This window comes from Macaca mulatta, chromosome 5 (assembly GCF_049350105.2).
Source record: "Macaca mulatta isolate MMU2019108-1 chromosome 5, T2T-MMU8v2.0, whole genome shotgun sequence".
NCBI lineage: Eukaryota > Metazoa > Chordata > Mammalia > Primates > Cercopithecidae > Macaca > Macaca mulatta.
The window spans coordinates 191,926,938-191,939,654 of NC_133410.1; the positions used below are offsets into that span (position 1 = coordinate 191,926,938).

General features: G+C 43.9%; 1 pseudogene across 1 annotated transcript; it reads left to right on the top strand.

Annotated features, from left to right (window-relative positions):
* Positions 1–3,213: 3,213 nt before the first annotated feature.
* LOC701696 (vesicle transport through interaction with t-SNAREs homolog 1B pseudogene) lies at positions 3,214–4,077 on the top strand (annotated as a pseudogene). Its single transcript, XR_013417486.1, has one exon. The product of XR_013417486.1 is annotated as a vesicle transport through interaction with t-SNAREs homolog 1B pseudogene (transcript).
* The last annotated feature ends 8,640 nt before the right edge of the window (positions 4,078–12,717 follow it).

Sequence of the window (12,717 nt, forward strand, 5' to 3'; positions counted from 1 at the left end):
GGGGACTCTGTTAAGGAAATAATTCTAAATACATAAAAATAGGCACATAGGTGGTCATGGGATATTATTTAGCCATTATAAATAATACAACTTAGTATATACATTACCAACTCAATTATGTTTTCTGAAAAGGATACAGATGAACAAAGACTAGAAAGAAATACCAAACAGTACTATAGGTACTTAATTTTTGTGTGGTGAATTATGACTGTGGAATTTCAATATTCACTTTAGTTCCTATTTTGAAAATTTCTACTCTTAACTAATGTCATTTTTATAATCTCTGTACTCCAAAAAAAACCCACAACAACAAAAAAAAGTGATCACCATAACGAAAAAGTTATTCAAAAAATAAATGCATGGAAATTATCTCTATTGATTAAAAAGAGATCCAATCACTTCAGGTTTCAGATTTGTAGGTGGCAAGATAGAAATTTCTTTCTTTCTTTTTTTTTTGAGACAGAGTTTCGCTCTTGTCTCCCAGACTAGAGAGCAATGGCATGATCTTGGCTCACTGCAACCTCCACCTCCTGGGTTCAAGCTATTCTCCTGCCTCAGCCTCCCCAGTAACTAGGATTACAGGCATACACCACCATGCCCCGCTAATTTTTGTATTTTTAGTAGAGACAGGGTTTCACCATGTTGGCCAGGATGGTCTTGAACTTCTGACCTCAGGTAATCCACTCACTTTGGCCTTCCAAAGTGCTAGGATTACAGGTGTGAGCTACCACGGCTGGCCGGAAATTTCTTTATGCAAATTAAAGGGCCTGAAATTTGTGTTTCCTACAGGGTGGAAGGCTTCCATGGCTCCACATGGAAGAAGACTGCAGAGGGATTGCAAAAGAGAGTCAACATCTTTTTTTTTTTTTTTTTTTGAGACAGTCACTCTGTTGCTCAAGCTGTACTGCAGTGGCATGATCTTGTCTCACCGCAACCTCCACCTCCTGGGTTCAAGTGATTCTCATACCTCAGCCTCCGACGGCTGGGAATACAGGCATGTGCCACCATGCCTGGCTAATTCTTGTATTTTTAGTAGAGATGGAGTTTCGCCATGTTGGCCAGGCTGGTCTTGAAATCCTAGGCTCAAGGGATCCACCTTCCTTGGCCTCTCAAAGTACTGGGATTACAGCATGAGCCACCGCACCCAGCCATACTTTCAATAGTAGGTTTAGATCTACTGTATTGAGCGAAAAAAGTTCTCAACTACAGCCTCAACATTTTGTACCTGACAGGTGTGGTGGCTCACACCTGTAATCCCAGCACTTTGGGAAGCTGGAGAGGGAGGATGGATTGAGGCCAGGAGTTTGAGACCCACCTGGGCAGCATAGTGAAGCCCCCATCTCGACATAAAATTAAAAAATCATCCAGGTGTGGTGGCCTGTGCCTGTAGTCCTAGCTACTTGGAAGGTTAGGGCAAAAGATTGCTTGAGCCCGGGAGTTGGGGGCTGCAGTGAGCTATGATTGCGCCACTGCACTCCAGCCTGGGCATCAGAGACAGACCCTGTCTGTAACAAATAAAAATATAAAAATTCTCTACCTTACAGCATGGTAGAGAAAACCATGGCTTGGACTTTGAGGACTATTGTTTGTTTTTTGAGACAGAGTCACCCGGACTAGAGTGCAGTGGCATGCTCATGGCTCACGTAGCCTCGACCTCCTGGGCTCAAGTGATCTTCCCACCTCAACCTCCTGAGTAGGCGGGACTACAGGTGCGAGCTACCACTGCTGGCTAATTTTATTGTATTTTTTGTGGAAACAGAGTTTCGCCATGTTGCCCAGGCTGGTCTTGAACTCCTGGGCTCAAGCAGTCTGCCTGAGTCTGCCTCCTAAAGTGGTAGATGACAGGTATGAGCCACCGCGTCTGGCCTTATTGTTACTAATACTCCGTATTACCATAAAGAGACTTTGATATGACCAGGCACTGTGGCACACACCTGTAATCCCAGGACTTGGGGAGGCTGAGGCGGGCGGATCACGAGGTCAGGAGATCGAGACCATCCTGGCTAACACGGTGAAACCATGTCTCTACTAAAAATACAAAAACTAGCCGGGCGAGGTGGCGGGCGCCTGTGGTCCCAGCTACTAGGGAGGCTGAGGCAGGAGAATGGCGTAAACCCAGGAGGCGGAGCTTGCAGTGAGCTGAGATTGCACCACTCACTCCAGTCTGGGCCACAGAGCGAGACTCCGTCTCAAAAATAAATAAATAAATAAATAAATAAATAAATAAGACTTTGCTATGACTATTAGAGAATGTTTGATTTTTAAACAGGACTATGTTCATATGATTGATCATTAGGGACTTAAATCTGAAAATTAAATAAAATGACTTATCATTCCTTGGTCCTGACAGGAGTTTAAAAGTGTTTCTTTCTAAAGTAAATGCTTTTGTCCTTCAAAGGCCTCTACTAGGAATCTATGAGTGTATTTCCCATGACTGGACGATGTATTTTCCTCTTGGTGACATTTCCACCACTCATAGGATTTTCCATGGCCCACTCCACAGGGACATTTTTCTCGTGGAGTCCGGTTGTTCCTCTTGGTCAGGATTTTAAATGGCTCCAGACTCTGGGACCTTCAAGTGATCTGCAGGAAATACTCAAGCAACATCGGGCCTGACAAACTCAGGAATGTAGGCTGATCCCAAAGTATGGATGACCCCTTCGTCATTCCTGCCCTTTCAGGAGCTAGTCATCTCTTCCTTGTCTTTTCTGATTTCTAGATGAGATTCGGTTAATGCACTGTGTCTCTTTAATTACTGGTGAACATATTAGACTTTCTGAGAGTTCCCACTAAGTCCTCCCTCCCAACCAGAGGTCTTCCCCGCCCTCTTTCTCTGGAGGACTCCACGGCACAGCCATCTCTACAGTCATCCTCACATATCTCTTTACCTTTTAAAATACGTAATGTAGACTAGGGGCTCAGGACGCACGTATTGGCCGGGCGCGGTGGCCCATGCCTGTAATCCCAGCACTTTAGGAGGCGGAAGTAGGCGGATAACGTGAGGTCAGGAGTTCGAGACCAGCCTGGCCAACACGGTGAAACCCCGTCTCTACTAAAAATACAAAAATTAGCGACCCCGGAAGAGCCTCGTCCTGGGCGGCGGTGGCGCGGCGGTCGCCGTGATGGCCACAGGGCTGGGCAAGCTGACCGCTGGGCTAGGAGAGGGCCCAGCACCCCAATCTCGGTGGCCACTGCTGGAGCTGGGCCTGCGCCATGGCCACCTCTGCCGCCTCCCCGGAGCATCTGGAGAAGCTGCACGAAGTCTTCCGCGGCCTCCATGAAGACCTACAAGAGCTGCCCGAGCGGCTGCTGGGGACGGCGAGTCCTGAAGAGAAGAAGTTGATCAGGGATTTTGATGAAAAGCAACAGGAAGCAAATGAAACGCTGGCAGGGATGGAGGAGGAGCTACGTTATGCACCCCTGTCTAAGGCCCTTGCCAAACTCCACGGGGAGGTGAGCAGCACAGCTTTGACAGCCACACCAGGAAGGCGAGGAGACGTGAAATACGGCAAATGTGCTGCAGAGAATGAGCATGTGAATCGGCTACAGTCTCAAAGGGCAATGCTTCTGCAAGGCCCTGAAAGCCTGAACCGGGCCACAGAGACTGACCAGCTTGGCTCAGAAACCACAGAAGAGCTGGGGGAACGACAAGCCCATTTAGAACGAGCCAAGAGTAGACTGGTAAACACAGCTGAAAACTTGAGCACAAGTCGAAAGATTCTCCGTTCAATGTCCAGAAAAGTGACAACCAACAAGCGGCTGCTTTCCATTATCATCTTCCTGGAGCTCGCCATCCCGGGAGGCCTGGTTTACTACAAATTCTTTCCCAACCATTGAACTTCCTGTAGGGCAGGGTTTGTGGACCAGGACTTTCACCTTGTGAATGCATGATGTTAGGGATGTGGACGGAATGAGCATATTGCTGCTGTGGGCTAACAGTTCAGGCACGCACTGTGTAGCCAGGCTATGGGAGGAGGGAGGAAAGATGGAAAGCCACTTAAATGTGAAGGAACAGCAACAAGACCAGTATGATATACCAAGGTAATAAATGCTGTTTATGACTTCTTTTAAAAAAAATATGAAAACTAGCTGGGCAAGGTGGCACAGGCCTGTAAGCCCAACTACTTGGGAGACTGAGGCAGGAGAATCACTTGAACCCAGGAGGTGGAGGTTGCAGTGAGCCAAGATCGCATCACTGCACTCCAGCCTGGGTGACAGAGTGAGACTCTGTCAAAAAAAAAAAAAAAAGACACACGTATCTTTGCTAAAGTTTTTGCATGATGGTTTCTTTGGAATATAACATATGCAGACTCATTGCCTCTACTGAAATTCTGACAGGAAGTGTCCCAATTAACATCCTATAACATCCATATATGCCTGTATATGCGTAGCAAATCTCTGGCTTCCTCTGGGGAGAGAAGCTTCCGGGGCCGAGGTGAGGGGCTGACCTATACTTATTTTATTGATATCCCTTTTTACTGTTTGCATGTACTATGTGCACGTACTACTTTAAAAAACTTCAAATACATTAAAGAGAAAAATATAGAAATAAGCAGAAGATAACTTCTGCATAAATGGATGTTAATATCATGCTGTTCGTTGGGACAATTTGTCATTGTAGAATTGTTCAGTCCTCCAAAGTTAATCTGTAAATGTGGTGCAATACTAATACAAATCCTATCAAGATTTTTTGCAAGAATTTGACAAATGCTAAAATATTGGTGAATAAATAAACCTCTACACACTAGCTAATATAATTGAAAAAGAATTATGTATATATTATTAAATATATAAGAATTATATAAAGAATTGAAAAAGAAATGAGGAAAGAATTACCTATCAATATAAAGACACAGTATCCAGCCAACAAAATTTTAAAATTCTGTATTTTGGGTAGTGGGCATAGAGAAAGATCAAGGGAATGGAAGAGAGTCAAGGCACAGAGTCAGGAATGGTACAGAACGGAGTGTAGGCCGGGAGCAGTGGCTCACGCCTGTAATCCCAGCACTTTGGGAGGCCAAGGTAGGAGGATCACTTCAGGTCAGGAGTTCGAGACCAGCCTTGCCAACATGGTGAAACCCTGTCTCTACTGAAAATACAAAAATTAGCCGGGCATGGTGACAAGCGCCTGTAAGTCCCAGCTGCTTGGGAAGCTGAGGCATGAAAACTGCTTAAACCTGGGAGACGGAGATTGCAGTGAGCCGAGATCATGCCACTGCACTCCAGCCTGGGTGACAGAGCAAGACTCTGTTTCAACAACAACAACAACAGCAAAAAGAACAGAGTGTGCACAATAGCTGAATCACCTGGGGGTGGCATGACAAATCACAGGGGAAATGGTCATTTAGTGAAAATGGAAAAATGGTTTACTTCATGGAGGAGAAAATAAATTATGACTCTACTACATATGACTTACAAAAATAAACCCTAATTAGGTTAAAAGTGTGAACGGTAGAAACAATATATTTATTTATTTATTATTATTATTATTTTTTTGAGAGGGAGTCTTGCTCTGTCACGCAGGCTGGAGTGTGATGGTGCAATCTTGACTCACTACAACCTGTGCCTCCCAGGCTCAAGCATTCTCATGAATCAGCCTCCTGAGTAACTAGGATTACAGACACCCACCACCCTGCCCCCATAATGTTTGTATTTTTAAGCAGAGACAGGGTTTCACCATGTTGGCCAGGCCAGTCTCAAACTCCTGACTTCAGGTGATCCGCTGGTGAGACTCAGAATCTATTAAAATTCTTACTCATAGCCTTTGACTATTTTCCTTTAGGGTTACCTGTTTTATCTTGCTGATTTTCAGAAGTTCTTTTTTTTTTTTTTTTTTTTTTTTTTTTTTTTTTGAGACGGAGTCTCGCTCTGTCGCCCAGGCTGGAGTGCAGTGGCCTGATCTCAGCTCACTGCAAGCTCCGCCTCCCGGGTTCATGCCATTCTCCTGCCTCAGCCTCCCAAGTAGCTGGGACCACAGGCGCCCGCCAGCTCGCCCGGCTAGTTTTTTGTATTTTTTAGTAGAGACGGGGTTTCACTGTGTTAGCCAGGATGGTCTCGATCTCCTGACCTTGTGATCCACCCGTCTCGGCCTCCCAAAGTGCTGGGATTACAGGCTTGAGCCACTGCGCCCGGCCCTTTTTTTTTTTTTTTTTGAGACAAAGTCTCACTCTGTTCCCCAGGCTGGAGTGCAGCAGCAAGATCTCCCTTCACCGCAACCTCCGCCTCCCCTGTTCAAGCGATTCTTGTGCGTCAGCCTCCTGAGTAGCTGGGATTACAGGCGCCCGCCACCACGCAGGGCTAATTTTTGTATTTTTAGTAGAGACAGGGTTTCACCATGTTACCCAGGCTGCTCCCAAACTCCTGACCTCAGGTGATCCACCTGCCTCAGCCTCCCAAAGTATTGGGATTACAGGCGTAAGTCACTGTGCCCGGCCTGCAGAAGTTCTTGTAGCTATTTATCCCTTTATTGCTTTTATATATTGTATTTCTTTCTAGTCTGTTACCTATGTGTTAACATTGTCTATTATATCTTTCTTTGAACAAAACTATTTAATTTTGGTGTACTCATATTAATTTGTGAATTGAGGATCTTGTTTAAGAATCTTTTCCACTTTGATGTTTTAAAAATATTTTTCCTTTTTAAAAATTGGTTTTGGCTGGGCATGGTGGCTCACACCTGTAATCCCAGCACTGTGGCAGGCCAGAGCAGAAGAATTGCATGAGCCCAGGGGTTTGAGACCAGCTTGGGCAACATAGTGAGACTTCATCTTTATTTTAAAAAAAAAAAAAATTGGCCAAGCAGGGTGGCTCATGTCTGTAATCCCAGCATTTTGCGAAGTCGAGGCGGGTGGATGACATGAGGTCATTTCAAAACCAGCCTGGCCAATGTGGTGAAACCCTGTCTCTACTAAAAATATGAAAGTTAGCCGGGTATGGTGGTGGGTGCCTGTAATCCCAGCTACTCGTAAGGATGAGGCAGGAGAATCACTTGAACCTGGGAGGCGGAGGTTGCAGTGAGCCAAGATCATGCCATTGCACTCCAGCCTGGGTGACAAGAGTGAAATTCCATCTTAAAAAAATAAATAAATAAAAATAAAAGATCTTTTTAGGCCACACACTGTGGTTCATGCCTGTAATCCCAGCAATTTGGGAGGCTGAGGCAGGAGAATCACTTGAACCCAGGAGTTCGAGACCAGCCTGGGCAACATAGGGGGACCTCATCTGTATCCAAAATAGAGGTTAGTCTAGTGTGGTGGCACACATCTGTGGTCCCAGCTACCCAGGAGGTTGAGGCAGGAAGATGGTTTGAGCCTGGGAGGTTGAGGCTGCCGTGAGCTGTGATCAGACCACTGCACTCCAGCCTGGGCGACAGAGTGAGACCCTGTCTCAAAAAAAAAAAAAAAAAAAAAATTCTTTTAATTTGTACAGGATAATGGAATGACTTTTATTGGAAACCAGAAGACCTGGCTCCACTATTCAGTAACTATCTGGCCCCTCCCTGTTAGAATCTGGCCTCTGTCAGCCTATTTCTTCATCTGTGAAATGCTGCCTACCTCAGTGTCAGTGTAAAGAGCAAACCAAAAATACTCGGTGAAATGTAAAGTGTTACAAACAAAAATCTAAGGATTTATTAAAACTCTTCTTTTGATGTGAAATAGCAGCTCTCCTAAGCATTTTCTTAAATGGATTTATAAAACTGAATTTACACATAACTTTAAAGGGAAACGTGCTATTTAAGAAAAAAATCTATTTATCGGTCAGTTACTTTCAAACAACGTAGGAGATGGAATGTGTGTATTAGAAGATTCTGGGGAATTTAAAGATATTAAGGAATGACAGCTACGAGCCAGCCTTTATTTGCTCTTTAGAATAAACTCAGGACTTCCTTCAGAGAGAAATGTTCATAGTTTCAGGACAAGTGCTATTTATCACATTACAAAGAAACTCGAATATGTAAAATTTTTCATGTATGTTATATTAACCAGCAAAAAAAAAAACTATGGAAATCTAACTTTGCACATAAAAATGAATTCAATGATCAAAAAAGGACATCTGACTTCAAATTCACCGTAAACATTTTTATAGTTCACTCTTCTGCAGGTGTTGAGTGCAGTTAGGTGAGTTAGGTCAAGGTGACTGATGGTTTTGTTCAAATCTTATGTCTTTACTGATTTTTTAAACATGTTCTATCCATTCCTGAAGAAGAGGTGTTTAATTCTGTCAAATTTTGCTTAATGTATTTTGAAGTGCTGTTATTAGTTACATACTCACTCACAATTGTCTTTCTCATGTAGTGACTGTTTTATTATGAAATGTCCAGGCCGGGCATGGTGGCTCAATCCCAGCACTTTGGGAGACGGAGGTGGGCAGATCACCTGAGGTCAGAAGTTCACAACCAACCTGGCCAACATGGTGAAACCCCGTCTCTACTGAAAACACAAAAATCAGCCGGGTGTGGTGGCAGATGCCTATAATCCCAGCTGCTCAGGCGGCTGAGGCAGGAGAATGGATAGAACCCGGGAGGCGGAGGCTGCAGTGAGCTGAGAGGGCGCCACTGCACACCAGCCTGGGTGCAGCCAGAGCAAGATTCTCTCAAAAAAAGAAAAAAAGAAAAGAAAAGAAAAAAGAAATGTCCTTCTTTTCCCTGATAATTCTCTTTGTCTGGAAATCTACGTTTTGTGATAAATAGCCACTCCAACCTTCTTATGCTTATATTTTGTGCATATCGTTTTCCATCCATTCACTTTCAACCTATCTCTTTTTATATTTAAATAGCGTCATTGATAGACAGCACATAATTGCCTTACTTTTTAATGCATTCTGACAATCCTTGCATTTTAATTGGATTTTTTCGTTTATTCAAATATAATGTAATTATTGCTATGGATGAATTTGGCAAAACCTCTTTGAGTCACTTTTTTTGTGGTTGCCCAAGAGATGACAATAAACAACCTTAACTTTTCATAGTATTTTTAAAGTTAATATTGTGCCACATCACATAAAATACAAGCCCCTGCACTCTACTTGTACATTAAGCTATCGTTGTCAAATGCATCACAATTCCATGTTATAAATTTCATTAGTTAGTTATAATTTTTGCTTTGAACAGTCATGTATTTTAAAGAAATTATGAGGAAAAGGAGTCTTTTATATTTACCCACATATTTACCTTTCTGAGCCTCTTCCTTCCTTCCTGAAGATTCAGGTTTCCATCTGGTATTATTTCCCTTCTGTCTAAAGAACTTCATTTAGCGTTTCTTGTAGCACAGGTCTGCTAGTGACAGATTCTAAGTTTTAAGTAAAAACATCTTTAATTTGCCCTCATTATTGCATGATATTTTCATTTCATCTGTAAGATTATTTCCAGATAAAGAGTTGATGTTTTCTTTTTTTTCAGAACTTTAAATATGTCATTTCACTTGATTCTGATGAGAAGTCAATGGCGTTTCAAATCTTTCTTCCCCTCATACAATGTCATTTTCCTTTGGTTACTCTAAAGATGTTCTTTTTATTTTTCCTTTTCAATGGTTTGGCTCTGTTTTGATTTTGTTTTTGTTTCTGAGACGAAGTCCTGCTGTGTTGTCCAGGCTGGTCTCAAACTCCGGGGCTCAAGTGATCCTCCCCCACCTCAGCCTCCTGAGTAGCCAGGACTACAGGTGCACGCCACTGTACCCAGCCTCATTTTGGAAATTTAAATGCAAAAAGTGAGCACTGACTTTTTAAAAACATACACATAGGGCAGGTGTGGTGGCTCACACCTATAATCCCAGCACTTTGGGAGGCAGAGGTGGGTCAATCACCTGAGGCCAGGAGTTCGAGACCAGCGTGGCCAACGTGGCAAAACCCCATCTCTACTAAAAATATGCAAAATTAGTTGGGCGTGATGGTGGATGCCTGTAATCCCAGTTACTTGGGAGTCTGAGACAGGATAACTGCTTGAACCTGGGAAGTGGAGGTTGCAGTAAGCCGAGATCGCACCACTGTACTCCAGCCTGGGCGAGGGAGCAAGACTCCGTCTCAGAAACAAACAAATAAAACATACACACAAGTCTAACAGCCAAAATGCACAGAGGAAATGAGCTCCTACTCTGTCCTCCAAGGTTCCCATTCTGTGGTTGAAGTTGCTGCTGGCCTTCCTCCTTTACAACATACATAGGAATCCACAGCTTCCACTTTATACTATAGCTGTAATGCATTTCGTCTGCTTCATGCTGTGTGCACATCCCTCCTCATTCTGATTGATGGTCAAGGACTCATCCCTCCCCTAGCATCAGTTCCTGCCCTTCAATGGGACAGTGAGGAGATCAACCAGTTAGGAACAATCTAGTAAAAGGGGCAGGGTGGCTGGAGATGGAGTAACGCTCTGCACTGATGTACTGTGGTATCTGAATGAGGAGGGAAAAAATAAGGCAGAAAAGTATGGAGGGCACAGTTGCAAGTTGGGAGTCTCTCTGTGGAACCCTGTGGGGAGGATTCTCCTACCTGTTTTAGATAGATCAATGTGCCAAAGTAAAGAAAAAAAATCCAATAATCAGCAGTCTAGAGACTTGAATTTCAACCTTCTCCCACCAAGATGGCTCATATATGGCAGTAACAATCTAGATCTCTCCAGGAGTGAAGGGAGAGCCTGTGGTAGGCCCCGTGGTAGGCCCTAGAAAGTATCCACTGCCGCTTCTAGTTGCTGTTGTTGTTCCACTTGTGACTTAGTCTCAAAGACAACAGAAGAGCCAGGAGTATAAAGAAAGTGGTTGCAATCCACAAGGCTGTTGTGGAAAATCTGTACATCTTTCGAGCCATGAAAAGGGAGAGATCAGAAATGGATCCAGGTACAGACAAGACCTTTTTGGGAGCATCTCCGTTAGACGCCATTGTCATGACGGGTCTCATTTAGCTCCGTGTGGCTCCTATTCCAACTCCTCCTCAGTATCCTCTATGTTGCCCTTTGGGCACAATTTGTCTGGGGACAGGGGTACCCCCGTGTCATGGCAGCAGCAAATAATGAGCATCCATTTTCTCTTTCCTTTCTGGAACCCTATACATGTTAGATCTTTTTGTATTGTTCTGTCTCTTAGGCACCGTTCCTTATTTTATTTTCCTCTCTGATCTTCAGATTGAATAATTTCTATTGCTTTACCTTCAAATTCACAGATACTTTCTTCTGTTATTTCTATTCTGATTTTTTTTTTTTTTGAGATGGAGTTTCGCTCTTGTTGCCCAGGCTGGAGTACAGTGGCACGATCTTGGCTCACTGTAACCTCCACCTCCTGGGCTCAAGCGATTCTCCTGCATCCACCTCCTGAGTGGCTGGGATTACAGGCACGTGCCACCACGTCCAGCTAACTTTGTATTTTTAGTACAGACAAGGTTTCTCCATGTTGGTAAGGCTGGTCTCGAACTCCCAACCCCAGGTGATCCACCTGCCTCTGCCTCCCAAAGTGCTGGGATTACAGGTGTGAGCCACCGCTCCCAGCCTCTATTCTGATCTTAAGGCTATTCAGCAAAAATTTCATTTTAAATATCATATTTTCAGTGTTAGCATTAACCTTTGGTTCTTTTTTATGGTTTCTTTTTCTCTTCTGTGATTTCCTATGTTTTCATTCATTATGAGTATATTTTCCTCTACATCCTTGGGCATAGTTTTGGCAGTCACTCCAAAATATTTGTCTCCAATTCTAACATCTGGTTCATCCTGGAGTAACTGATTGACTTTGAGTCACATTTTCTTATTTTTTCGTATGCCTAGTAATTTTAGATTCTATCCTGGACGCTTGGATGAACTCAAACTTCTCCGTTCAGTTATTTAAGCCTTATATGGGCTGCTTGGAGTCTGCTCTGCACATGTGTAGTTTAGGTTCAGCAAGAGATTTGGGCAGTTTCTATATAGTCTTTAAGGCTCCTCCTTTCTGAATCTCTCTTTCCTGGGATTTCTCCTCTACTTCCCATTGCTGTGTGTTTGCATCCCTCCTCCTCACCTCTTTGGTGAGAGGGATTTCTACTGTAAGGTTATGGGAATAGGCTAAACACGACACTAGACACTGCACAGGTGAGACAGCAGTGTACTAGTCACGTATACTCACAGCCTAGCAGAGGAGAACACCTACCCCACACAGGGCCAGGTGGGGCCTGCACGTGGAAATAGAGAACAACCATGGGTGCAGGCTTTGTACTATCAAGAGGATGAGGTCGCTCCTGGTTCCTGAGGGAGGACGTGACTGGTGTGGATGAATAACTCCATAAACTGTCAGGGAACTAAAACCTGTGACTCAGGAATAAGCAGGAAATGTGCCTGATCCTTGAGCTAAGGAGCAGAGTGTGGACAGGAACTTGTACTTAGGCCATTCAAGGGCCTCCTGATTTTACCAGATATCAAGGCAATACATGGTATTAACTTTAGACCATATACCACCCTGTGGTTGTCCTGGACTCCAACCTCTGGCTCTTCAAGCCAGTAAGTCTGCAAGTTTGAAAGTCATAGTCATTCTACATGGTACTGATGAGGGCCTGCCCCCCGGCTAAATGACATTCTTCCACGATGAAACTCATGAACTGCTATTTCCTTCTTCCAAGTGTGGACTCCCGTCCAGAATCTGCCTTCTTTTTCCTGCTCTCCAGTGCCTTCTGGTAGATTTTTAAATTCTGTGCAGAATGTATAGCCGTTATTTGCAAGAACACTGATCTGATAGGAGCTATCTGGCCATTACAGGAAGCAGAACCTTC